Below are 27,526 nucleotides of genomic sequence, written 5' to 3'. Positions count from 1 at the left end.
GGTTTATCTTGCACAGATATTCAGTGCCTAGACCTGAAAGATTTATTTGTAGATCTGTGGACCTAACAAGCCTGCATATCAAAGGGATTTTGGGGGTCAGTCCCATTTGTGCTCCTGTCCTTAAGTTAACAGGCTGACTAACTTAACTCACTATCTTGAGTCCTAACACCAAAAATGCTTTGTCTTACCTGTGCTCCTACCAAGTGTTAACTAAGGCATATTAAGACTACCCCTTTTTTATAACAAAAACAAGGCCCAGGCTCCAGTCCTCTTAAAGCAGGACTTTTTGTCAGAAGGAAATAAAACCATAATTGCCCAGCGACAGCAGTTATCTCTGCTCATAGCTACTACCAGTTCAATAGGTACAGGCAAACAGTGGAGATGCTCAAATTAATTAGCAAATATTTTTTTAGAAGCCACACTGATATAGATTCATTCACCTCTTCATGGATGGCTTAGAAAAAACAAGGGCATTAAAGAAACTGCATTTAATTTGACTCAAATGATTCACAAAAACTCAAGAACAATTAAACAATACCTCACCGAAGCACTACATGCACCAGCACACGCGACATCAGTGTAAGAAAAGGCACTTGCTTCCTGGAGAACACTTGCAGAAATGAGGAACAACCATACATTTCGGCTTTGCTGCTTTTGTGGCCATCTGCTCTCAGAACCCATGAGAGAATCAGCATACAAGCACCCTCTATGGCCACAGCCCTAGGGGACAGGTGCCATCACAGCTTTCTGTCTCTGCTCTGCCCCTCAAGACAAGAAAGCAAAGATGAAACAAGGAATTTCCAGGCCTTTTATACCCCAAAGGAGGCATCTCAGAGCCAACTTAGCTCTTCTTCACAGGTGAGTCTCCCCTCTGCAGCACATTCATGCAAATACACACAGCACCTTCTAGCTTCCTCAGCCCCACTGCTGCCTCCCCCTCCTGATGAAGCCCAGCTGGTCCACTTGGCATCATTCACCCCACTTCATTTAAAGAAGCAGCAAATTTTACTGGTGACACTAGCAGATAGAAATAACAGTAGAATAATGGGAAAGAGAACCTGGAAATGCTCAGCCCTCCAGAAAAATCTCATGCCATTAAAGATGGTGCCATTTTGTCTGAGCTGGAGGTGGGTCAGTCTCCACAAGCTATAACCACTTTTGCTGGAGTCAGCAATATCAGGCCCAGCGTCCAGCGAACACAGAATCTGGCTCCAAGGGAGTATAACCAAAACTTAGCCTGTTTCTTGACACATACTGTTATAATCCAAGCAGCACAAACTCTTCAGTCTGTGATTAACTATCATTTCTGCCTTCTCCCATCTCTGGGGCTTTAAATTAATGGTCAGAGAAATTAGTGTGGCTTGGGAAAGAGAAATCTGCTAGCAGTGATGTGTACCCACAAACACACGTGCTCATGCACACATGTTAAATGAACTGACAGAGTTTAGCGTCATAATGATAAATACCGAGACAATCAGCTATGACAAGCAGCTTTTCATATCTTCCTTAAAAAAATAAACAGAGCTTTGAGGCACTGTGTGTCATATCAGATTTAGAAAACAAAGGTACTCATGACTAAAGCTCATGTCCACTAACTGGAAAACATTAATAGTCAGTCACACCTGAAAACTGGGCTGGAGAATAAGACACATAAAAAATTACCACAGGTTCTGGTACACCTCTGGCAAGTATCAAAGGTCTCATAATTTTTACTATTTTTCTTAACGCTGCCAAGTATCATGCAATTAAGACAATCTGGACTCTCATTAAAACAAAATTAAGTTCCCGGTGCTCAGAAGTGCTTCAAAGCAGGTATCTTTTTAAGAATCAAAATCAAAACCTGAGTGTGTAAAAACATATGTGTTCAAATCAGTCTCAAAGTTTTAGAAGCTCATCTGCTAATTTGAGTGTGTGTGTTGGTGTTAGAAATACTGGATTATGATAGCACTGTGGGATACATGCTCATCACTGACAAAGCCCAGAGATAAACATGGATGTGAATGAGAAAGGGTATATAACCCTGCCAAACACCAAGGCCTAAAATCATTAGAAATATGGAGTTTGTTTTTCTAGCCTGTAAGAATTGCCAAACTGCAAGAAAACTGCCCCGAGAAGCATAATGCTGAGAGGCCAGATGTGCTCCCACACCACTGCTTGGACATCCCAGGTGTGGGTAGAGGAATACTAGAAAAAATAACCAAGCCCACAGTATACTGTTTGTTTAGGAGCTGTGAGTCAGCCAGTGTGAAAACTGATATTAATCAGTACATGTGCAGAAGCACAAGCCCTAGCACAGGACAGCTAAATCTTTAATCTTAGGTTTGATGCTACTAAGTGCTCATGCTTGCCCCGATACTAAAAAGCTCTGATATTAACTTGAACAAGCCATTATGTGCAAGCGTTTCCCAGTACTGCTTGTCACATAAGGTCCATTCATTTTTCTAAAACCTCAGCCACCCAGTTAACAGGAGCAGGATGTCTGCCCACACTGCCTCTTTTCTCTCAGCAGTGTGAATCACTGCTGGTGTGAAAGCCAAAGGCCCCCTGGCCACTGCCAGGGAGCTGCATGACGTGCCCTGCGTGCCAACACGGGCAGGTTCTCCGCTGCACGCCCCCGTCCCCACGTCAGCTCCTCACCACCAACCTCCTGGCACACCTCCCCTCACACAGCCTGGCCAGTGAAACCCTAAAACCCGGGGAAGGTCTGAGAACAGGGAAGCAGATGCACACAGCTATGGTTGACAAAAAGGCAAGGACACTTTGAGTTTGCTTCCAGTATGAATTTCTTTGGTTCAACTCAAACACTGACGCAGTCATTAAAAGACAGAATTGGAAACTCCCTCTTGGGTCATCTTGTCCACTCTTCTGGAAGCCACCTCCGAGAAGGAGAGCGCTGCCCATCTTCTAACAGTTGCTGTATGGCTCTCAGATATTTATTTATTTACATTCATTATTTATTTTTTAAATAAACTTTCAAGGAGAATCAATCAACCAACAGGCAAAGCCAAATTGGCACTGTTAATACTTTCTCTAATCATTTGTCCAGTCTTCTGTGAAAATCCAGATGAAAGAGAGCTCTTCCCCCAGGACTTTGCTCTCCAGGCTGCCTGCAGCAGCCTCATACTCTAAGATTTCCTTCAAGTATTTCATTATTCTCAGCTGCACATTCATTTACTTCACAATGTTAATCATTTACCAATGAATCACGACTTCAGTAGACTAAAACTTTGTTATTTGGGGTGGTGAGGGTTACCTGTCTTTGTATATAATCTTCTAGGCTCCTGAACACCTCTATGCTCTGTCTTTCATGTCAATGCACAGAGCTGCTGCCATCAGTAGCTTTTCATTATCTGGACCTGTGGAAATGGAATAACCCAGATAAGGCAGAAAAATAGATAATGCAACACCTAAACCAATTATGTTTAGATTAGTAACCTACCTTTGCCAAAAAAAAAATAAAAAAAAAAAATATGCTGGAGATACAGAACTCCAACAGTCATATTTCTGCCTGGGAGATTCAGCTGTGAGGAAGCGTCAGCAATCGCGCTGGTCAGCCTGGGTCTGAGCTGCTCTGTGCAGGCAGGCTGGGCACCTCTGGGATTTTGGGACACCCAGAAGCTCTGAAGAGCAGCTGCAACTCCTCTGCCTGCTGCACTGCCAGATGTCACGAAACTCACGGCAGATGCACGAATTTACCACATTTTGGGGAGTCAACAGCAATATGCCCTGTTCTTGCTCCAGAAGGGGACTGCAGATGAGAGATATTTTAGGGTGGCAGTTTGGATCCACCATCCAATTCAGTCGGAGCAGACAGCCATCACTCCTTGGGGTGACTGCAGCAAAGACACACTGTGGGAGTAACACACCTCTACCTGAGAAGACCGCTGGGCCCTGTTACCACTGTCTTGTCACGAAACTCGTGGCACCATCCTTATGCCCCAAATGGCGCTACGCCAGTGTCTCAGGAGAGGGCTGAAGGAGAGACGGGGCGTGCAGGAGTCACAGCACCCTCAGGTAGCACAAAGTCGGGGGAGAAGAGGACCCCACATGGCCTTGGTAGGATTGGAGCGGGATTTAGTGTGTGGCTTGCCCTGCTTTTCCTGGGGTTTAAGCACGTGTGCCATTAGGCACATCACACAGAGCTCAGACCCACAGGGCGCAGTTGGCCTCATCACTGGCTGGCACGACCTCGCACAGCGAGGCGGCAGCAGGGGAACCCAACCCCAGGGGACATCTCCCTTCACCGCGCCTGCGGTTGACAGGGCCGCCGGCAGCAAAGCGCCCGTCTGCTGCCTGGCAGGGTCGGCAGGGCACCTCAGCAGGAATGGGGTTAATTCATCCCTCCCAGCCACCACTGGAGGATGCAGTGGAAAACAAAGCGGAATCGCCACCCCCACATCCCTGTTTATTTTGGACGGCAGTGTCCAAGGTTCAGAGTTTGTCTTCATTTCACTCTCCCATTAGGCTGAGAAGTAACAGCACAGGGACAAGCCACACCAAAATGGGAGGGTGTTTTCCAAGCCTCTAGCTCAGTCTCTTCTGGAATAATGACATATTTGGTGAGGCAACAGCTCCAAGCCTTCTCCTCAGCCAAGCGCAGACGGGAAATGGCGTCCGGCCCCGCCGCCAGCTGCGGGCACCCACAGCTCCTGCCCGCCAAGCCCACCTCCCCCGGCACCCGGCCTGACGCAGGGAAGCAACCGGACACCCATGGCCCTGACGCTTGCCACTGCCACTGCCTTCTCCAACCACAGGGACCACCAGGTCAGCACTGCCGTGTCGGTCAGAGCTGGATTTTGGGTGAGACTCCTCAGGGGTGTCCAAGACCATCCCCTGGTGAGCCAGGGCTCACTCGCGCAGGGAGAGCACCAGCTGTGTTTTATGCAACACCAGCTGCAAGCAAACTTCAACGGTGAGCAGCAGGACTAATTACCCAGCCCCACAAATCCCACACGGGCAATCCCAGGCTGAGAGAAAGAGGTGTAGGACAATTATTTTCTCCTTGTGTCTTAGTAATAAAAGGCACAATGCCCAGGGAGAGGGATTGTGCTTGTAAGCTAGGGCTTATGAGAAAAAGATTTTATCATCTTGCCCTGTGAGAAACTGCATTCAAAATATTGATGTTTTTCGAGCTTCTCTCCAGAAGTAAATGAAGAAAGCATGTTAGCGGTCTCACATACAGTCACAGGATGAAAACTTTGTTTCTGAACACACCCAAATTTTGAGAAAGCTTGGGATTTTATGACTCAGACACTTTTTTCCACCCCTCACCCCCTCTCCCCAAAATGAATAAACACTACTTGCAGTTGCTATGTGAGACAGTGTTTCCTTCACACATCATGGATAAAATCCACACGCCGAGAGGCTGGGAAATGCACAGTAAGGACATCGGCCTTGCTGTACTGGCCGTAACTTCACACCTTTTTGGTAAATTCAGAAAACAATATTCTAAGCCAAACACTGTACTCTTGGTTACATTGTTTACATGCATAGTAGGTTAATAAATAGTTTCTGACATTTTAATAAGTGTTAAATCAGTGACAGAGAGTTACAGAAGTGAACATAACAACAGCTTGTTTGTAAATACCTGTATCATGTTACCAAAATGACTTCATTGCGGTCTGGATCACTTTTGTAAAGGAGGTGAAATGGATGGGAATACATTACTTTCCATTGCTGGCAGCAAAAAGCAACACTACAGACTCAAATACAAAATGCTATATTGTGGTAAAGATGGCAAATTAACAGAAAAGAAAGAAAAGTCTTCTTGGTCCAATAACATCAATCCCATTCCTTTTAATTTCTGAAGATATCTACACTAAAACGAGGCCTGATTTTTTTTTTTTTTTTTTTTGAGATCAACCGTCACTCAGACAGATTTTGAGCCTCTGTTTGTTTCCTGGTAGAGCCATTTGAACTGTGGTCCTTATGTGGGTGGAGCAGCATGCTGGCAATTTAGCACCGCCTTCAAAATTGAAGGCTTACCTAAACTTTGTGAAACCAAAAATAAAAATTTGAGTAGATCAACTTGCACACTGTTGATACCAGCACTTCCATCTAAAGCCAAATGAAGCTTGGGTTAAGGTTTAATGGTCACTATTGCCCTCATTGCCCCCTTCCTGTTTCATGGGCTCCCTGCTCAGATCAGATGGTGTGCATTATCCTGGGGGTGTCCTGGATTTGCCAAATCTTATGGTCATGCCACAGATCACCTTCTTTGTCTATTGTATGTGCCATTACTAATCACCACTTCGTAGACTGAGACATGTTTTTACAATCTGTTATGAGAAAATTTTGCACATTATTCCGTTTTCCTTATCCTGGTCTTACTGATTAATGTCTCGCTGCGTAATCATTACTCAGAAATACAAAGTAATAATAATCCCTGTGAAAAATATTTACAGTCTTTGGGCTGTTTATTATTTTTTGTTAATGGCATAGAGACAATTCACATCATGACCTGATTATCTTAATTGCCCAGTATTGCTTCTGTTTCCTGACTGAATGCCACTCATGTGAATGGGAGGTGTTCATAAACATGCTGTGAGGCACCACGACGGGTACAGCACAGTTACCCAAATATGCACAAACAAGGAAATAACTTTACAAGAGGGCAAGGGAGATGATCCTGCAGTATATGGGGATCTCACTGATACCTTCTACATGCAAGCGTAACCGTTCACCTGCAGGTAGCCGGCTTATTTTTCAAAGACAGCAGCTGTGCCCAGCACAGGGTTGCTGCACATGGAGGCGGTAGCTGAGGTACAACAGAAGGTACTTGTGCACCCACAGCCTTTCAAAATCCTTTGCCAAGGGGCCAAATTGTGCAAAATCCTGAAGTGACCAGGAGAAACAGATGTGCAAGATGGGTATATGCCTACCACAGGACAGATGCAAAGAATTTAAAGGAGAAAGCAACTGGTGAGGGGCACGGGGGTTGCCTGCGTACAGGGCAGCCAAGCAGATCCGAGGCTGGCAGGGTTTGTAGTAAGATGCTGGTGCGAACAGAGTCATGCTAGAGATGCGAGCTGGCGTGCTGGCTGTGTCCGTGCTTGCAAGGGGATGGTCATGCAGGCAGGCACCCCAGCCTCCACTCCACGTTTTTCACAAAACCCAGCAGAGACCCAGCAAGTGGGAAAGCATGAGGTGTCAGCTCCCCTCTTTGCCTCCAGCCCTCTGAGAGCTGGTCCTGGCACTAGGGAACAGGGCTCTGCAGCTGCCCTGCCTCCTCACCCTGTCCTGCCCCACACCCTCCTCACCCTGCTCCTGCCATCATTCCCCACGGGTGGAAGGAGATGGAAGCAATTATTTTCCTCTGGCTTGGAGCAGTTAAAGGGCTATGAAGGGAAGGGGCACAGGTCTTCCTTCCTTCCCTCTCCTCCCAGAATTAGGTCGCACCAAATTGTCAGCTAAAGGAGAAAAGTGAAAAGGGCCGGGACTGAAGGTGCTGTCTGGGACTCAACGATGCTATCTGGATTCTGGCTGAGACCTTTGGTTTATTTACTTTATCAGATACTTTGGTTGTCTTCGGTTTGCCTTGTTTATCGCTCTAACCTATATATATAACATTCTGACTTACATTATTCAGAGTCACAGATCTGATCACGCCCTGGGTAAGCATTCCGTTATTCATGCCTGAGTGCAGTAAACTTTTTTTTTGTTGGTCAAAACCATAAATGCTATCCACCCAACTATTGCAAAGGGGAAACTACAGCTTTGCAAAAGGGAGTAGGACACAAACAAACCAACTGACCAAAACAATCCTGTCCATTGTAACAGCACCTCTAAATCCTGAACTAAACATGAGGTCCCATCTAGGAGTCCGTAGGGGCTTTGGGCTCTGTTGCAATCCCCAGCATCTATGACAAACCAGGAGTCTGTAGGGAGCCTGCCTGTCCTAAGTCCAAGCACACAGCCGTATTTCCAGAGCTGGAGCTCGGACACAGCCTTGGGACCTGACCCAGTTTTGCAGAGGCACCAAAACCTGCAGGGCCAGTGACACAGATCTCTGAGGGCCCGTGCAAGTACCTGCCCTGCAGCTCTCCCACCCTGTCAGGGTGTCAGGCTGAGGCAGAAGAAAAGTGATACAGTCATCTGGAAAATATCCACTGCCCCAGACTGCTAAAGCCCCAGTTCAGGCATTTTGGTCACCATCAGCTGTTGAGGTAAAGGTCTGCTGCTCCGTTAGGAAAATTATATACCTGCAACCTGAAAGACCTAGGGGGAAGTGCCTGAAGTTAGACACAGCTCTCAGACAGCAGGGTTACCACATTACACCAGGCCTTCTGATTTGCCAGCACGTGGCCATTATTCGCCCTCAGGAGTCGTCAGCAATGTTAGCCCCAAATGTGGCAAGTTTTGAGGGGAAGGTTCATGCAAAGCAGCATGGGAGCAGAGATGCCACACCAAGGAGATGGAGCATGTGTGTTTGGAAAGGCTGGGTCCAATCCCCCCAAACAGCACAGTAACTGGGACTGTGGTGCTTCGAGGAGCCTATGGGCCATCATCAGGGGGGTTTTCCCTAACAAAGCACATTTTATCTTCTCACCATCTTTCCTACAGGTGGCAGGTTTACCTCTGAACATGCCTCTGACAATGCAGAGCTCTCTCTTTTCCCTCTAAAATGCACCTGAGGAGCGTAAAAGTGGCTTGTCAGACAACTAGATACCATCAGAGCCTACGAGATCATTCAAACACAGCTTTGATCCAAGCTCTTCCTATCTCTCACATCCGCGTATGTCATGCAGCAGGGTTTGCTGCAGGCCAGCTGTCAGGGCTAACAGAAAGAGTAGGAGACATGTTGCTTCGGCCACAACTGAGCCAAGAGCAGAGCGTGTCTCCTCTGCCCTGCCAACATGACAGCCCACGGAGCCAGCTCCCGACCCACTGCTACCAAAATGGTCCACACAAACTTCTGTTACACTTGGGTTTGTTTTTAAAGCAAATCTTTCTGACTGAACAAGATTGCAGAGCCTGTGTATCTATTTAACTGGAATGTAAGATAACAGAGGCAAGAGGGTGGGCTGATTAATTCCTCACCTGTGTGTACTTTAGCCTAAAAAAGTGCACTGTGCAAGGGCTCAGTAGGAAGAATGGTGAGAAGCCATGGCTGAAAACATGGCAAAACAAGCATAACTTTTACCCCTACTGTCCGGTCTGTGCAACAAACACAAAAAGCCCTTGGCAAGGAAGTCCATGACAACAGGTATAGAAACTTGCTTCACCTGTTGACAGTGGGAAGGAAAGAGGAAGGCTGCAAGTTTTACAGGAGTTGTAATTAACTGAAATTGAGAGCCGGTGGGTCACAACCTGGTCAGATGGGCCCTGCCAGAATAGTGCCGGTGTCTCCTTTGAGTGCAGCACCGGGTGGTTGGTGGCTCACTTGCCCTCCTCCAGGTCACTGCCTCCAGGGCTGCGAGCTGCCGGTGCTGCGGGGGCACACGGGTGTGCTGTCTGAGTTGGTGTAAATCCAGCCTGTGCAGAGCTTGCAGGGGCATGGGAGGCCACACGGGGGTCCCATCTCCTGCAGCAGCCCCTCGCCCAAGACTGAGGAGCAGCCTACAAGCGGGGCACCCATACCCACCCACCCCACACAAGGGTGACTGGCAGCCCAAAAACATCTCAGGAGGGAGCAGCCCTTCTTCTTTCATGCCCTCTTGAACCAGCAGGACAGGAGCTAATAGGGCATGAAGTGACAGTACTTTGCTAAACAGTATTTTACTGAGCTTACCGGTGCTCACAATGTATCTCATTGTTCTCCACATGCAGTTCTGCTGGTTAAACCACAGATGGCTTCACCAAGGTAGTTTCTAAATGCCTTCTCTTTTTCTGCTCCCTGCTTCAAGAGCTCAAGAAGTGTTATTCACACACGCCCAGATTATCACACAATGGCTGTGTTGTTTCAGAAGTAATCAAAACAGTGAAATCAATTTGATGCGATTATAGGTGGAAGTCGGAAGACTAGATGATCTTGTGACAAGCAGCAGAGATAGGTCTGTGTCAAACCAAAATCTTCACCGTGTTATTATAACCTTCACTGCAACGTTCGTTTTTCAGTTTAACTTCCAGATAGGAGTGTAAAACTCCAGTAAGGGCATAAAGCAATTTAATCCTGATAACAGCATTTCATTCTGAGAATGCCAATGGTGGAGTGCAGGCTGCCTTAGTCAAGCCAACTATGAGAGAGGCCAGACAGACTGAGATAACAAAAAGAATAAATTCCTAGTAAAGATCTCTCTGAAGGAAAATGTTTTCTCAGCCTGAATTCTAAGAGGAAGGGGGTTTTTGAAGGAGAGCAGCTTCCCAACATGAGAGGCTCACCCCAGCAGAAGCACTGGTCTGGATGGACTGAGCAGCTGAGGGGCTCCAGGAGAAATCACGTCTCTGAAGAGCAGCAGCATCCTACCTAGGTAGGCATTCAGGATTTGCTTCTGCCAGCTGTGTAACTCTCCAGAAGCTCTGTTTTTAGCCTGGGTCCCCCCACTTTCAGCCACCATGCTGCTGAAGAGTTGAACAGGAGCCCAGACCTCCATCAGCCAAGTGGAATTTCGAGGGGGGGAAAGATCCTAGGCACGAGGTCTGGGAAAGGGGTGGCACTGCCACCAGTGCCCAGGGTGGCTGAAGACAAAGCTGGAGCAGGAGACCACATCTCTCTGACAGGTGAAAGGCCACACAGTTTGAGAATTGCTGATGTGTGCTCCAGACAGGATGGTTTGGCCATGCTGTCCCAAAGACCACGCAACAGTTTCTTCTTGGACATATGCATGGATTTACCTCTTACTTCCACACAAAAATTGGCTGAAGGAATGGATCTGATCCTAACTTCAAATTGCAGGGGCTGAATGTAGTTCTTCTGCTAACAACAGCTGTAACCAGGGGTGACTGTGGCTATAAACCAAGGCTGAGTTTTAGTTTTAATGTATCAGTAGAGCTGGGGTGGAAAATTCGCTTTTCTCCCTCTCCACCCACCCTTCCTGAGGTTGAGCCCTGCCATGATCCAGTTCAAACACGTTCAGCCACTGTGGATGGAGCTGTCAGTCAGCAAAGCCAGGAGAGTAATTTCTCTGGAGAAATGACTGGCACCTCAGCAGCTTAAGCATGGAGTTCATTCACAGATGTAGATTGTTTATAAAGGTAGCTTACTTCTTCCTACCTCAGCAGGCTGTATTACACAAAACAAAACAAGTGTACTAAAATAAGGAAATGTTTTCTGGTAGAACACCTCTACAGCTGGGCAGAAGCACAATCCCCCACACTTGCTCATATGAGCCCATACACGTATCACTGGGGAGATTATTCCACATTGACTGCCTTGCCTCCAAACAGGAGTGAGCGATGTGCCAGTCTGTGCCTCCGATTCACAGGTTCACATCTAACCTAATGGTTGACTGGGACCACTTTCTGCCAGCTTCCTAACAATAGCTCACTGCTATTCCAGAAGAGATAGGAGACTAGCACAAAGAGGCAATGAAGAACCTTGGGAGGCTTCCAGGTTGCTTTAATTCATAATTCTATTTCAGTGCTGTAATTGAGATATAAATAATCTCCTTGTTTTCACTCCAGTTTCTTTCAACCTCTGTGATGCCAGAACACAGTCCTGCATCTCTCAGGTGCCTCAGAAAGAAAGTTATTGCACCAGAGGACAAAGATGGTTTTAAAAATAATTTCCACATCAGTTCAAGTGATAATGCAGTCATGCAGGTGTTGTATAACTCATATTATATTCTTAGTAGCTTACTTTTTGGAAGCGAAGTATAAACATTTCCAGTACACAAGCTTACAAGAAACATGCTTGCAAAGCAAGATTACTTCCTATGAGAAAAAAACCCAACACCCTCCTCTTTAAATGGGCAAACAAAATACATTTCCTCTTCCCATACCACAGTAAAGGCTTACACATGCATGTCACGTACACACAAATAAACATTCACATGTGTAAGATCCACCACAATCTAAAAAGGAAAGTGCAGTAAAAGGCCCCTGTAGTAATTGAGCAGCACATCATGATGTAAATGAGTATATCTCAGGAAAGCTGCAAGCCTTGTTGTCTTGTTTTGCAATGCTAACCACGTGCAGACACACACACAAAGCAAACTACTTTCATGTTAGTTCAGTTCTCCTTCCATAAAGGTTGGTGGTAAAGCCCTCCCTGACGTCCATCAAAGTCTCACTGATGAGGTGAGAGTTGATGAAAGTTCTGAATATCCAAGGAAACTGATGATTTGAAGAGCTTAATTCCTCCCATTTTAAACAAATGCTTGTTTCCCTGGGAACTCATCAGAGCAGCTATTACAAGAAAAAACTCCTTTCTTCTTCTTGCCATACCCTGTCCTCAGGACAAAAGGATTCTTCTGGCATGTAAGTACCCATCTCAACTCCCAGTATGGGCAACAAAAAGGGATATGTAGTTTGGGGGCACACTTTGGCTCATCCCAAAGTAAATGTGTAAAATACATCAGATGAGTCACTCCCCAAAAATGCACCTTTCTCTCTACTGATGGTAGAGATGGTAGAGCAGCGATGAGCTCCCACGCAGGCCTTGGGAGTGGACCATGCCCTACACTTATGGTCTGAGGGTAGGAAGCACTGCTCACTTGGCTTGTGGGAAATTTCCTGTCCAGTTCTAAATCTAGACACTAAACCCAAGGACAAAACAGGGTGCACCATCCCTCCACCAGAGAGCTGAACAGGACAAGTTTTTTACTTTGCCGTACATCCTGCCACTATCTATCTGTAGCCAACCTTCAGGGTACTGTTGTGGGGAGAGGAAAGGGTTTCCTCCCTGGCTCCTACATCCCTGCTGAAGAGGCACCTGAGCACAGGTTTAATACAAGGCAATGTGAACGGTGATCTAGTCTCCTTTCCAATACCTTTGGACATGCTAGTTCACAGTTATGTGAGCACATGTCTTGTTTCTAAGAATTTTCTTCCTCTGCTGCACCTTCCATTTTAAAAAGGATTTAGGTCCTTGCCCTCATTACATTGCTTGAGAAACTGATCCAGAACTTCATCCTTGGATGGTTTTACTAATTTCAAGCCTAAAGTCCCTTGTGACCAATTTCTAGCCAATTGGGTTTTGGTCAGTGGTGTCATTAAATACTATTTCTCCCTCTACAATTTTTGCCCTCTCCCTGTTCCAAAAAGTATATTTATAAAGAACCATCATTAATGTCTCTAGTTTCAGCGTCAGCTTCTTTTCACAGTTCTTCCAAAGGAAGACATGCTGTTCTTCTCACACAAGTAGCACCTGTTCCCATTTAATTAATTATTCCTTCTGGAGCATGGATAAACAAAGCTATATAAAATATTTCATTGAAAAATGCCTGTAGAAATGTAACAATATTTCCCTGTCTCTATTCAGAAGAAGCCCTCACCTGGCAATCAAGTTTATCATTGTCCTTTTTTCCAGCTCAGTGGCATAGTGGTGGTTACATCATCCTCTCACTGATCAATAAACTTAACCTCTTTCTTTCTTCAGCTCATCCCTTCACAACAGCAGCTCCTGTGAAAGGAAAGCCAGACCTAAAACAGTGTCACTGCTGAGCACTAATTTCAAATCAAGGACAAAAAGAGACTTAAAGGCCCAAAAGGTTGGACACTGGAGGCAATGCCTGTGTTAGCTGCTAGCAGTGGTGCTTGTGAGATCCTAGGCTCCAGAAGCACACCTCCCTCCACCAGCCCCACGCTCCTTTCAATCCCTCCTTCCCAGCCTGCTTTTTTCTCCCAAAAAAGACAGGTCACAGCTGAATTGATCCTTTTCTCCCTGCTCCCCAGGTGGATGCCACAGAGGTGGGGGAGCTGGCAGCAAGCCCTCCAGCCACACCCTGCATCCCTGCCAGGCAGACAGGCTCTGCACCTGGAGCAGACACGACGTCATGCCACCTCCTCTCACACCTTCCCATGGGTTTCCCCAGGAAAAAGGATGAAGTTAGCATGTGCTGGGATACATTAAATAAACACACGTTTAAAATAGTCTCTCTCTTCCCTTGTTTCCTGGCAAGCCAGTGTGATTCAGCTGCAGCGCCTTGTTTATTTTTCACATTGAGAGGCCTTTCTCTTCTCTTCGATGAACGAGGAAAGCACAGGGCATGGCTCAGCCTTTCCAGGGTGTCTGCTCCTTCCTGCAATGCTGGAGGCATTGCAACACCCGCCACCGGAGCAGCACACCTCCTGCCCTCAGCCCCACACAGAGATGCTGCCAGAGTACCCGAGACCAGTGTTCAGTTATAAGGTCCAAGTTGCTTGCCCTCTTGGGACTTTTATTTAGCCTGAGAACAAACTGTACTTTTAGTTTATGGGCTGGTTTCTCATCAGGAGAAAGGAAAAACAGGCTCTGAGAGGCTTTTCCAACTGCTTTCCCCAAAATCATCTGATTTTATTCCTCTCCACAGAAAGCATTTGTGGGTTTTATGCTGAGGAGAACATTTACCATTCAATACAACTCATGGTGATGTGAGTGGAAGTTGCTGGGGTTTTCCTAAGGGGAAACAGAAGTGTGAAAAATGAAAATATTTCATTCCAGTTATAACTACGGGAGTTTTGCAATGTCATTCATTTTCCTAAGTAATATCCAAATATTTTTTCTTGCTGTGCTCCAGCCAATATCCACTTGAGCTTTCATATGAGAAAAATAAAATAGACGTGAATTATGCAAAGCTAAAAAACCCAAGTCAACCACTATACAAGCCTAATGGTGCATAGAGACAATCTCATACAAAAATATCTAACCTATGCCATTATCCCCTGTTAAAAGGTAAAGAGGTGGGGGAAAAGAACCACAATGAGATTATTCATAGACTTGTGTATTTTACAGGAGGTTAGATTAGCCCACAACATAGGCATCAGCAGTGTGAATTAATGGGATTATTGTTCCACTGAAAAAAGACCCCTGTGTCTGATCCTCAGCTACATAAGTGCTGCTCTGTGTACATGAAAGGAATCATATCCAACAAGCAGTGCTGCCAATCCCAGCTCCCTCAAAATTTTTCTAGTTTACAAGAAAAATAAATGCATTTAGAGCAAACTACTAACCTTGTTCCAGCCTAGTCTGTTCCACCCCATGCCAGTCCTAATTCCATAATTAAGGCAAGGAGAACCAGACAAGGTGGCCTTTGTTATAGAGACCAACAGCCTGGACAACTGCCTTCCAGAGGTAAAAGGGGCAAGGAAGATTTGCAATCAGATGAGATGTTGTGAAATACCTTACAACTCCTGATACATAAAATTTACACATTTCATACCCACCACTAGAGAGGCGCAACTAGTGACAGCACTTAGTGCACTGGTGGTGTTTTGGTAGCTGAAATATGGTGGCAGGCAGCCCTTCCAGTGGCATCCACAGCAGAGAAAAGCTTGTTAACATCACACTGTGTGCAGACTCGGTCATTCAGCAAAGGCTTTCAGCAAGAGCTTTGAATTAAAACATGTAAATTTTCCCCCTCAATAACATGCTCAAGAGGATGAGTGAACCTGGGCCACCGAAGGTATTTTTTCTATCAGAAAGTATTATTTTATTCTACTTGAACTTTCTGTCTCCTAAGACAGAGAAATGAGAACAGCCCGTTGGATATTTTTCTGGAAACAAGGAAATGAGGATGCAAAGATCTATTTCCTTGCTGAAAGCATTGTGCTGAACTATTTCTTTGCCTCCAGTGGCAAACTTCGCATGGTGCTGCAGAGTCTACGGTGTAGGTAACCACTGGCTGAGGACTGTAGCTGTACTGATACAGTTATACTACAGCTGGTGTAGGAGCTGTTGTGGTGGTAAAGGCACCATTGCACGAGCCCTAGGCACCCACGTTAAGTGACCAACCCACATGAAATACACCTCTTGGTTCTTTTGCTAAATTAAGTTCACAGACTCCCAAGCCACTTGCATCCAAAAAAAAATCCTTTAAAACTGCTAATGGAGTTTGGCTCACAGCTGTTGTATCAAGCAGGCCACTAGAGACTTTTGAAATGAATTCTTGAAAAGAATGAAAGGAAACTATTTTGATGGCTGAAGTTCATTTGTGGGACAGTCCTGATGCCCAATATTGTGTTGGTCATTCAGTTTCTTCCACCACGGGGGTGTCAAAACAGTTTTTAACTCTACAGTTTTTTGCAAACAGTTTTGTTGAACTGTTCATAATTCATTAAGTTTGTTCTGTCATGCCAGCATTATTTCTGCTTTTCTAGTCTCTGACTGAGGCGTTCTGAAAGGAAAAATACGAATAATGATCAATAAATAATAGCACACTGACTGTGGAAATAAACACTTGCAGCCATGCACAGATCCAGGCATCTGTCTGGATGAAAGACAACTTGCTGCACACACAGGCAAGCAAAACCCAACCTGCCTGGGGCAACTACCTCTCCCTGTAAGCCTGGCCTCTTCTGCACCCCTGGCCCTTCCGAGTGGCACCACCAGCATCACAGCAGGGCAGCAGCATGTGGGGACGCTGTGGGTAACTCCCCACTGACTTTTCAGCACTGTCATGCCATCGCTCCAGCAGCAGGTACTTTGCTATTGAAATACTTTCAGGGCTCTTATTTATACAAAGTGACATGGTCAAACAAGCATGCTGAGGGCTGGGCAGCCAGGAAGCTTTAAAGCTTTGTCTACCTAACAGCTTCTGGGTGCTTTGTGGAGCAAAATCTGGTTTTTCCTGAGCCCAGTATCTGTATCCAATTGGTCAGCAGAGGCTCCATCCCTCTTCATCCATCTGGCACACAGGTGGCTGTGCTGTAGGATGCTGGCACGAGGACTTTCCGCAGCAACATTCCTATTGCATTTAGCTCATTCTTCATTTAGTTTTCTAAGGAAATGAGGTTTTTGCAACCATGATGTGAAGAGGCCCAGAGACAGACATCTGTTCCCATCCATCCTCCTACTGTCCCATCACCAAACAGCTAAATTTCACCAACACCGAGCTTTCAAAGACAGCAATTTCTTAGAAGTTTCTCAAGGAGGCAACTGGTGACAGGAGGGGGAGTGACGTCCCCCACGTGTCCCTGGCCAAGGGAAGCAGCCTGGAGCCACCCCTGGCCAGGCAGGACATCTCCAGGATGCTTCTCTCCATCACAGGAGACACATCAGCCAGCACCTGCTGCATCCCAGGCCCCAGCACAGCAAACCACACGATGCAGAGCTGTAGGAAACCGGGTTTCACCCGCTCTGGGAGTGGGTTTTGGAGAAGCACATCATGACCCACTTGCAAACATGCGGTAGGTACATGCCTGTACGGCAGAACAGGTCAACGACAGGAACTGCCGAGAGCACGCACCACCTGGGTTTCCCACTGCAACAGAGACTAAGTCTGCTTCACAGGCATGGGGCTTGGTTTCCTGCCCCAGCTGACCAAACACTCGGGTGAGAGGGATGCCAGGGTGCTTTTGAGAACAAACCACCCCAGCCGTATCTACATCATGTGGTGCCCGGTTGTTTTAGCAAGAAGAAAAGGCATGGAGATGAGGGGGAGGAGAAGTACTTACCAAGAAGAAGCACAGCAAAAGCTGGCAAGTGCCTAACACTTATTAAACAGCCACTTCCAGTCAGCAGACCTAGAGACAGCCCGGGGAATAGCAGGCCAGGGCAAGCGCTCCTGCGAACAGACAGTCCTGCACAGAGGACAATTACTCTGGAAAAGGTTTTTGAGGAGGTCCAGTGGTGCCATACACAGTACAACACTGCATCAAGCTGTCTGCAAAAAATCCCTAATTACTGGTTAAGACTCCCTAGGAGGTGCTTATTGTAGCAGATGGAGCCATTTCCCAGTAATTTTTATGGATCTAAATGACTTTGGCAGGGGGATACAGTTACTATGAAGTTGCATTGGGTTACAAAGAAAAGTAGGAAAAGATTTGTTCTGTGGGAGCTTTCTGATACTAGGGGCTTGAGGGCTACAACACTGATGGCTGAGCTTCTGCCTCCATGCCTGGGAACAGAGGTATCTAATAGGGAGGGCCAAAGGTATAACTAAGACAGTGGAAGGAACACGCTCCTGAGCACATCGAATCTATGGGCAGGGCCTGAAGTCAAGGGTGGTCCTTCTACATTGCAGGGAGCTGATCTGATTTCAGATGAATTTTTGTTAAAGAATGCTAATTCTGAACAGGCCACTGCTACCACCAGGATGCTGAGGGGTGCGTAGGTGCCATAGATGACAGAGGGGATACAGCTGAGTGTCAGAGCCTACCTCAGACTAACACCATCCCACATCACTCCTGTCAGCTGCAGCACAACAATCAGTCTTAATGCAAGAACCATACAATTTCTCTTCTCTCCTCTACATCCATCCCCTAGAAACTGGAGCCAGAGGTACTCGTATAAGTCAGGCAAAAGAAATTGCATCCAATGTCAAACCTTAAAAAAAAAGAAAAAAAAAAAAACTTTCCTGCAAAATTAATGTCTGTGGTAAGTCCACACCATCCATACGGTTTTTCACACCTGTGCTAACATTTGCATTGTAATAAAAGACTGGGTTCCCTGGTCACACAGGACATCCCTTGGCAGATAAATAGGCCTGGGTATCCACCACATAAAGCTAAGGGAGCTCCATTCCTTTGCAACCAGCCAGTTAGTGAAAACTGAAGTACTCAGGGTGTGGGGGGGTGGAGAGAAATGAGACTCAGTAGGTGTCTCAAGTAAGCAGTTTTTGTCAACCCGATGTGAAGCCTTATGTTCTTCTCTGTTTCAGCTGATGCATGCTTTCCACTGCTGCCTGAAAGTTTTCATTTTCCTCTTTCAAAGGCTATAGATTTCCATCTCTTACCCCAGCAACTGTTTCAGTGGTTTACTATTTTTCCAGTCCCTTCTGATTTGCTCAGAAAATACAGATAGGCCAGCTATAATAAACTGTCACAGGATGTGCAAAATCTTCACAAGAAATAAATATCTCCAGCCTCTTGTTGCACACATAAACAACAAAATCACAATGAAATGTTAAACAGAAAACAGTCTGCTGTGTGCAGGCGAAATCTGATTTCAAATCTAAACATCCCTTAAGCTTTCTGAGCACTGTTGAGAAGTACATCAGTTGGCCTCTTTCAGGGATAAAATGTCGCTCAGAGGTATAGCATTGTTTTGAGATGACCGAAGCCTTCAAAGGATGAGGTCTTGCCTCTCAAAACAAAGTTATGATGAATCAAGAGTATAAATTGTGTATTCTATTTTAAGAAGGGTGCATGGGCTTTGTTTTTCAACACTTATTCATCATTATTTCTAAATTCCCAGAAAGAAATAACTGGAGCCATATTCATCAGCTCATTACGTGTCCTCCTGAAACAGCCCTAGGCAGCCATCCCCTCTGGCCACTCTCCTGGGAGTCACCCACTTCACTTGGCAGCAGAACCCACCCTGACCTGCCACTCTGATGTCCAGTAGACTTCTCATTATACAAATTAACTGTCATTACCAAGCAGATACAGAGCTCCAGCCATATTTTAATAAAAGGTGACATAAGAAAACAAAACACTTCATACAGACCAATGTTGTACTGTTTTCCACCTTTTTGCAACCATCCGTACCAATGCAAAATGACCAGATGATGTTCTACCTGCACAGCACTTTAAGTAAGTTTTCTAGGTTTTTTTAAACAACTACACAGAAAAGCACTCCTGTAACTTGGATGGTGAAAGAAGTTGAGAAACATTACTAGTGGTTTTGATTTTGAAAGTTTTAACCCCATAAGGCTCATCCACCCAAAGGAGAGTGTGAGACTCACCCAGAACTGCCAAACACCCTGTTTTCCACTAGTAAAACCTTAACACGTTCAAGCTGAGGAACCTGTAGGAAACTCAGTAAGTTCTGGTTAAAGGAGAAGAAAAAATCAAATTATCTGTTCTGTTGACTTATTTAAATTGAACCTGAGAGATGGGCTGATCCTCAACAGACACTTCTCTGCCAGAAATCACCTGGGTGGCTTCCAAGGTGTTGCCAGCCTGGCCATGGCAAAATGCAATGACTGTGACATTACTAATGACAATCAGGCACATCTAAAATCCTCCTAGTTTCTGCTACTTGCCGTGTCTCAGTCATAACTGTTCAGAGGAGCTTCGATGCTTCACTGAGCTTCCAGGAGGCAATGCAACTTTGATGAACAGGCTGATATTTATAAAAGGAGGAGCAGTCAAGGTTAATGGCCCTCTTCTCTAGAGGAAGCTTTGAATTATAAAAAAAACCCATGATCATCCTATAAATTCTCCATATGCTTTCTCACAGACAAATAATTCTTGACACCAAACATTTTCAGCATAGGAGTTGAACACAAAAATAGGAGTGAAAGACTGGCAAATATTCTTAAGGAAGCTTGCTCTCTCATATGTCTGCCAGCAAGTAAAACAAGCACAGCTCTCCCTGGCCTCTCCATCCATGAGGAGTTTGTAAATCTTTTAGAAAGAAAGGTAGGCCACGATCATTGCTCAGGTCTGTTCAAAGTAAAGTAAGAAATTGCTGGAGAGACACTGATCAGTAGTTTTGTCCACCCACCCTGGAAGATTGTTGGGTTTTTTCTAACCCCGTCCATTAAAAAACCATGCCAGTTTGCTAGGGACCTATGTAAACTTTGGTGTTAGAGAATGACAGCCCAAAGGAAGGGCTGGTGGATTAACTAACTGCTTGGCCCAGGGAAAACAGCCTCAGAGAATGATGCGGAGAGACTGAAAAAAAAGTATCTTGTAAGTAAGAAAGTTAACTGGAAATGCCTGGGTTCAATTTTCAGCTTGGTTTCCCCTGTCACCCTGGGAAAGTCACTTAGTCCTTGTGTCCATTTACCAGCTGTAGGAGCTCTGAAGCAGCAAGTCCCAGCAATAACCTAGTGTGGAGAAGTTATGGTTGTGGAAGTCAGGTAACTCTCAGAAACAAAGTCTCTAGTGCGAAAGTTAAGGGGGGAGAACTGAAAAAGAACACAAAACCAAGGCAGTTACTGAGTGTTATCAAGCCCATGGTAAAATCCTAGAGGAGATAAGGTGGCTGTGTTTTTTACCACAGGATAACTAAGGATAACAACTTGCTCTGCTCCACCCACAACTAACCTCACCACCTTCTTCACTTCATTGTATGTATGGTATTTGCAGTGAGTAAACCATATGTAAACTGCAGATAGCACATCCCTAATAGGCTGCCACGATGTGCATGCTCTTTAAATCAATTATATTAATCTTTTAATTAACATAAAAAGTCTTAACTGATGGTTTTGAAAGCTTCGTTTCAAAAGGCTTCATTTTCCTAGGTGTGGATTGGCTTGCTTCTCCCACAGACACAGACATACAAAATCAGAGCCAGCTTTTGACATGGCGGACCTTCACTTCCACACACGCACTTTCGTAAAAAAGCAAAAGCCAAGGGCTGAGCACGGTTGTTCACAGCCATGGCTCCACAGTGGTTTTTCCACGCTCTTTAGTCAGTAACGGCTCAAGGGGAACATGGTGCCAAAAGGTCATACACCACCATCTGCCTGTATATGAAAGTGTCACAGACTACGGGGTTTCCCTGTCAGGGCTTGAGAACAGCTGTGCCAATAAGTGTTTGGGGTTATTTTAATTTAAAAAAAAAAAAAAAAAAAGAGCCCACCACTACCAGTTGTTTCATTTAACAGGGCCTACTGTGTCTTCTTGTGCTTGAAACCTGAGAGACCGAAGCAGAACAGGGTCCCTAGGCATGACCAAACCCAGAAGTGAGGACAGACGCCCAGGCTTGGCTTGCGCTCCCAACAGCTCTGCCTCTGCTCCTACTTCTCCTGCAGGGAGCACCTGGCTTTGTCCCTTCTGGCAGGGAAAACAGTCCTGATCACTGACACAATGAGAAAAAGAGGTTCATCACAACATCACAAGTTTTCTTGAAGCATTAAGAAACCTTTCAAAAGCCCGCTGCCTTTTGGCGTGGGTGGGGAAGGAGCACTGTGCACTGCAGCACCCAGGGTGGACTTTCCTGTACCACAGCAGGTCTGGCAAAAGGACAGAGCAGAAGTATGGGGTGCCAAGAGCTTCCAGCCCCACTCGTCCAGGGGTGCTTCCTTGGAGAACCAGTCCCCAGACCTCAATGGATGTACCAGGCTGACAAGCTGAATTAAAATGGGGTGGAAAAAAAGTTGCTATTGTTCAGAGTTGCAGAGAAAAACTCAGGAACAAGAATGCATAAAAGCATTAGTAATTTCTAAAATCTTTTGTGGTACTAGGATCTTGCCATTTTTGAGTCACAGGACTGGTAACACAGACATGTGATTTGCATCACAGATCCTGACGCCGCTTCTGATGTCCAACTAGACACCATGACAGCACAGGACACCAGAGCCCTGCAAGCTGCATTTCGCTCCATGACCTGCATCTCACGCAGCTCCCCAACACTGTGCTGGGTCACTCAGGCTGGGAAGCAACACGAGCTTGTCCTGTTGGAAAGACCCAGTGCTGCTCTCAGATGTGCTGAGGTGGAGGACACACTGCAGTTTTCCTGGAAGTGACAGAGCGAGTGACCCACCGTGACGAGAAACCCTGCATCACCCCTGTGCCAGCACACCCTGAGAGGGGAAAACATTGATTTTCTCACTGCTCAGGTCATGCTGAAATGGAGAAGGTGCTGTATTTACTGACTTCCCAGTTGGAAGGGTATAAACCATCCATGCTTTACCAGGATCCCTATTTAATACCCAGCATGCATAAACTGGAAACTCTGCCTTGCTGCAACTCCTAGCTGTGGAACAGTAGCTGCCGCTTCTCCAATTAAGAGAAAAACAGAGTGGTTTATTAAGCACGGTTGTGGGAACGTAGTTTCAGTCTTCAGTGGGTTCATGTGAATATTTTTCCATTTCAGTTCATGTAAGTTCACGCCCTTTGGGTTTCACATAAAGCCGTAGGGTCTGAGCGACTCAAAATCTCAAAATCAAAATGTCAAGTTGAAACAAAACCATAAAAGGTATTTGGATTTGCATGAAAACGGGCCCAGATTTGCTTCAGGAGTTCCTGAAGCCTGGTAAAGCTTTTGAAGAGCCTAATCTGAGTTTTGTGGTTTCAGCGCAGACTGAAACCAGTGCGAGAGAGCAGATGGGCTCCTTTCAGGAAGCCAAGACAGAGGAGAATGATTAAGAAGCTATGAGAACAAGAACCACAGGGGGGGGGAAATTTTTTAAAATCTCCAAAACCAGATTTTCAAGTGCTGAACACCATGTAGTAAGAAATAAAATGACACAGGTCACATTTAGGCACTACAAGATAGCAACACTTTCTGGGGATCAGGCCTTGAATGAAGATATGGCCATCTGGAGGAAAGCCCAGCCATAACAGTGCCATATACCCTTCTATGTATACCCTGAGAAGCACAAATCCTCCAAAACTCTCATTTTCATGGCATGCTTGACACCTTATAAGTAAGTAATCCCCTTCCCACAGTACTCCAGCCACACAAGATACAAAAACAAAAGAAAAGAATAATCTACCAGTTTTATGCTCTCTGGTTAACATCTATAAACCTGTCCCAACATCAAATATTTTAAATTCTGGCTTTGATCTATTTTTTAAAAGAGTTCTTTTAATTTCATATGCTCTATATTTATTCTTAATACATTTTTTTCACAACATAAAAATAAACATTTCAGAGTGGTAAGTCAGTTTAGCAGCTCACTTGGAAAGATGCCAACACTAGAATAAATTTAATTGAGAAATTAACTTTTCTTTCCATTAACAGTCTATAGATCTCACTCGATTACACTCTTTATGTTAACATCATATACATTGACTGGATGCAGAGGAGGTGACTTCCTGAGTAGACACTCATTGATTACTTGAGATTTAGCCTCCTGGCTGAGCAACTGAGTGACTTAAAAACAATAATACCATGTCATGACTGACATAATGTGGGTACAAAATGTTATGAACAACATAAGGAAAAACTGTGAAACTCACAAATATCTTGTTTTGAGAGCATTTTGTCTCCTAACCATGCAAATTCTCATCTGCAAATTAAACTTTCAGTCTCTTCTTTATGCCTTTTCTGAAAAAAGACTAGCAGAGGAAAATATAAATTTGGCTTAAACACATCATGATGTTTTTTCCCCCCCATCAACAGGTTATTTAGTTTCATTTCTGCTCAACAGTTCATCTTGCCCAAGAAAATCAAATGGTTTCCCATAGCTTCAGCATTCTCTTGAGTTCACATGAACTTGGAGTGCTACTTGAATGCTATGTTATCCTCCCAGGAGTATGCACTGGGGAGCTGTGACGCTCCCCATTGACATTCTCATGCAGCATCACTGTGGCATTTTATATCCATGGTTTGTAGAATAGGAAAAATCAGCATTTTAGCATCCAAATTGCACCACCATTTTACGCTCTGACAGGTTTCTTTTCACGCAGTATGTTAAGTTCGTTTAACCTATTAAGCCTCTCCTCACCCTTTCAGAAGCATCTTTTGCAATTTAAACAACTTCCCATTGGTCTGGCCTGTCCTCATAGCACAGACTCCTGCCGTAGCCACGTCTTCTGTCTGAGAGTCCATCACAAGGGCTATTGCGTACTGCAACCATGCCTTGGCTGCAGTCTTTCATCAGAGAGGATGATTAGTTCCTTGCACCCTCAAAAGCTTTTTGCATCCTGTTAGCTAAGATCAGGCCCTGGCATTCAAAGGACGCTTAGTCCCACCATTTCCATTGAAATCAGTGGGGGTTAAGCACTTAAGCAGGCTTTCAGGCTGGGCCAAACAGTCTCTGTGCCTCATCTATTAGATATGAAGACAAATACTCCATCATTCCTGCATTAAAAATACTAGGTTTGTTTGAAAAATTGTAGTGGAGCTGCTTTGCCATCTAAGAGCTCAGCTTCAATTTTGCCAATACCCTGGGTCAGAGTAAAAATGGCCGAGGGGCAAACGTTCCCATAGCCCGGTCACAGCTAACCAAACTGCTGAGGGATCTCCCTCTTTCCAGATGATGACCGTTTCAATGTTTTCATTTAATGCCGTAGAAACAGGTAATAGTAAAACATACAATCTTAAGATGCAAACCAAAACTCAAACCACAACAATTTAGTCCATCTAAACAAAACTAAAGAGTTTAATCTTCTCTCTTGGCTGAAGCCTGTTTTTCAGACAGCTTGGACCTTTGGGGATCAGTTTCAGAAAGAAACCCTAAACGACCCAAATTCTCACACCTTCTGTAAGTAGGGTCTGAATGTCCAGCCTGGCCCCAGGCAGGGACTGCAGAGCATGCAGGAGGTGGGCGCAGGCAACTCTCCATCCCTCTCTGCTGGCATCCCAAACAGCTCACTGCCTTGTAGGGTTACTGACCCTTTTATGGTCACCTATGGTTTTTTTTCCCCTCAAAAGAAGCATCAACTTCAAAGGACCAGCTGCCGTAGCAGCCAAACAGGAATTTCATTTAAATAGCTTCCATGTGGACTTCAGCCTTCCTCAGAGAATAGAAATAACAAGCTACCCAAAAAGCCAAGCACCTCTCCCTGGGTCCATGGGCAGGTTGCAAGGTGGCACAGGCACCACTGCAGGCATTTCCCTCCCTGCAGACATGTATGGTCTATGTTAGGGTTACTGCTGCATCAGGGGTGGAGGGGAGGTCGTGAGGAGGGTCTCGTAGCTGCAATCATAACTGAATTACAGCTTCAGCACCTGGCTGACCATTAAATTTGTTACCACAGGGCAGTAAGCAGCTGGCTCTGTCAATGTCTCTGCTGGTTTCACGGACTTTCTAGGAGCCATCACCATAAAAGCCACCATCCAGATCTCAGCTTCACTGTAGATCATCTTAGCAGTGTTAAGTGAAAGAAGAGAGAAGAGGTAGAGGGGGAAGAAAATCTTTAAACCATATTAAAAAAAAAAAAAAAAGAACCACTAGAGAACGAATCCTCCTTGCATTATCCATCCACCAATATCTAAAAGTCATGGCAAAAAAAAGGGGAAAATGGGAAATAAAAAATGATACAGGGAATGGGAAGACACAGTAGACCAAAAGTGTGACCCAAAGGGTGGTTGATATCCACCATGTGGCTACATGCATGAAGCAGTGCTTGCTGGTTGTAGGTGTGGGGAACATTGCAGACAGACCACTGGACTTAGAGTACATGCTCTGAAATTTGCCTGTGCCACTGCACCTTGTCCATGGCCTAAGGCAAAAACAAAAACAAAAAAAACCAAACAAAAAGCAAAACAGAAAAGCAGTGAAAATGTTACACCTCAACATTATGCAAAAAGAGAAGCACAGCTGGAATAATTTTGAGAAGATTTGGGGGTTGTCCTGTGACAGCTTCATCTCTGTGATTTTTCTTGGTATTGACACAGTGAGGAAAGCATACAGCTGTATTTCCCTTTTTAAAATAAACATACAGTCCTAAGTCTAAGGGAACTGGTGGATTAAGTGGTTCAGCCACTAACCATCATATCTGAGAAGTCATGCCAGTCCGGTGAAGTTCCCACTGACTGGAAAAGGGGAAACATAACCCCCATTTTTAAAAAGGGAAAAAAAGGAGACCTGGGGAACTACAGGCCAGTCAGTGTCAACTCTGTGCCTGGCAACATCATGGAGCAGATCCCCCTGGGAACTCTGCTATGGTACATGGAAAATAAGGAGGTGATTGTTGACAGTCAACATGGCTTCACTAAGGGAAATCATGCCTGACAAATTTGGTGGCCTTCTACAATGGGGTTACAGCACTGGAGAATAAGGGAAAAGCAACTGATATCATCTACCTGGACTTGTGCAAAGCATTTGACAGTCCTGCATGACATCCTTGTCTCTAAATTGGAGAGACATGGATTTGACAGATGGACCACTCGGTGGAGAGGAATTGACTGGATGGTCACACTCAAAGGGTTGTGGTCAATGGCTCGATGTCCAAGTGCAGAGCAGTGAGGAGTGCCGTTCCTCAGGGGTGAGTGTTGGGACCAGCGCTGTTTAACATCTTTGTTGGCGACAGGGACAGTGGGATCGAGGCACCCTCGGCAGTTTGCTGATGACCCCAAGCTGTGTGGTGCGGTCAACATGCTGGAGGGAAGGGATGTGCCATCCAGAGGGACCTGGACAGGCCTGAGAGGAGGGCCCATGCAAACCTCATGGAGGTCAACAAGGCCAAGTGCAAGGTCCTGCACAGGGGTTGGGGCAATCCCAAGCACAAATACAGGCTGGGCGATGAGTGGATTGAGAGCAGCCCTGAGGAGAAGGACTTGGGGGCGTTGGTGGATGGAAAACTGACTATGAGCCAGCAATGTGCACTCACAGCCCAGAAAGCCAACCGTGCCCTGGGCTGCATCAAGAGAAGTGTGGCCAGCAGGTCGAGGGAGGGGATTCTCCCCCTCTACTCCCCTCTTGTGAGACCCCACCTTCAGTGCTGGGTCCAGCTCTGGAGGCACCAACATAAGAAGGATGCGGACCTGCTCAAGCAGGTCCAGAGGAGGCCAAGAAGATGATCAAGGGGCTGGAGCACCTCCCCTGTGAGGGCAGGCTGACAGTTGGGGTTGTTCAGCCTGGAGAAGAGAAGGCTCTGGGGAGACCTTATAGCGGCTTTCCAGTACTTAAAGGGGGCTACAGGAAAGATGGGGAGGGACTCTTGA

The 27,526-nt window shown here is 45.6% G+C and overlaps 1 protein-coding gene across 4 annotated transcripts in view; it reads right to left on the bottom strand.

The window, feature by feature from the left end:
• Positions 1–27,526, bottom strand: part of ZPLD1 (zona pellucida like domain containing 1) — a 157,595-nt gene that overhangs the window by 109,233 nt on the left and 20,836 nt on the right. For 2 of the 4 annotated variants that reach the window (XM_074816816.1, XM_074816818.1), the window contains one exon: positions 3,254–3,356. The gene's annotated coding sequence lies outside the window, so the exon portion shown is untranslated. Of the gene's footprint in view, positions 1–3,253; positions 3,542–5,587; positions 5,741–27,526 lie in introns of those variants that run through there. The other 2 variants (XM_074816817.1, XM_074816814.1) reach the window with 2 other exon arrangements.

The sequence above is a fragment of the Strix aluco genome, chromosome 2 (assembly GCF_031877795.1).
Source record: "Strix aluco isolate bStrAlu1 chromosome 2, bStrAlu1.hap1, whole genome shotgun sequence".
In the NCBI taxonomy this organism is placed as follows: Eukaryota; Metazoa; Chordata; class Aves; order Strigiformes; family Strigidae; genus Strix; species Strix aluco.
This window is presented reverse-complemented; position numbering and strand designations above follow the sequence as displayed.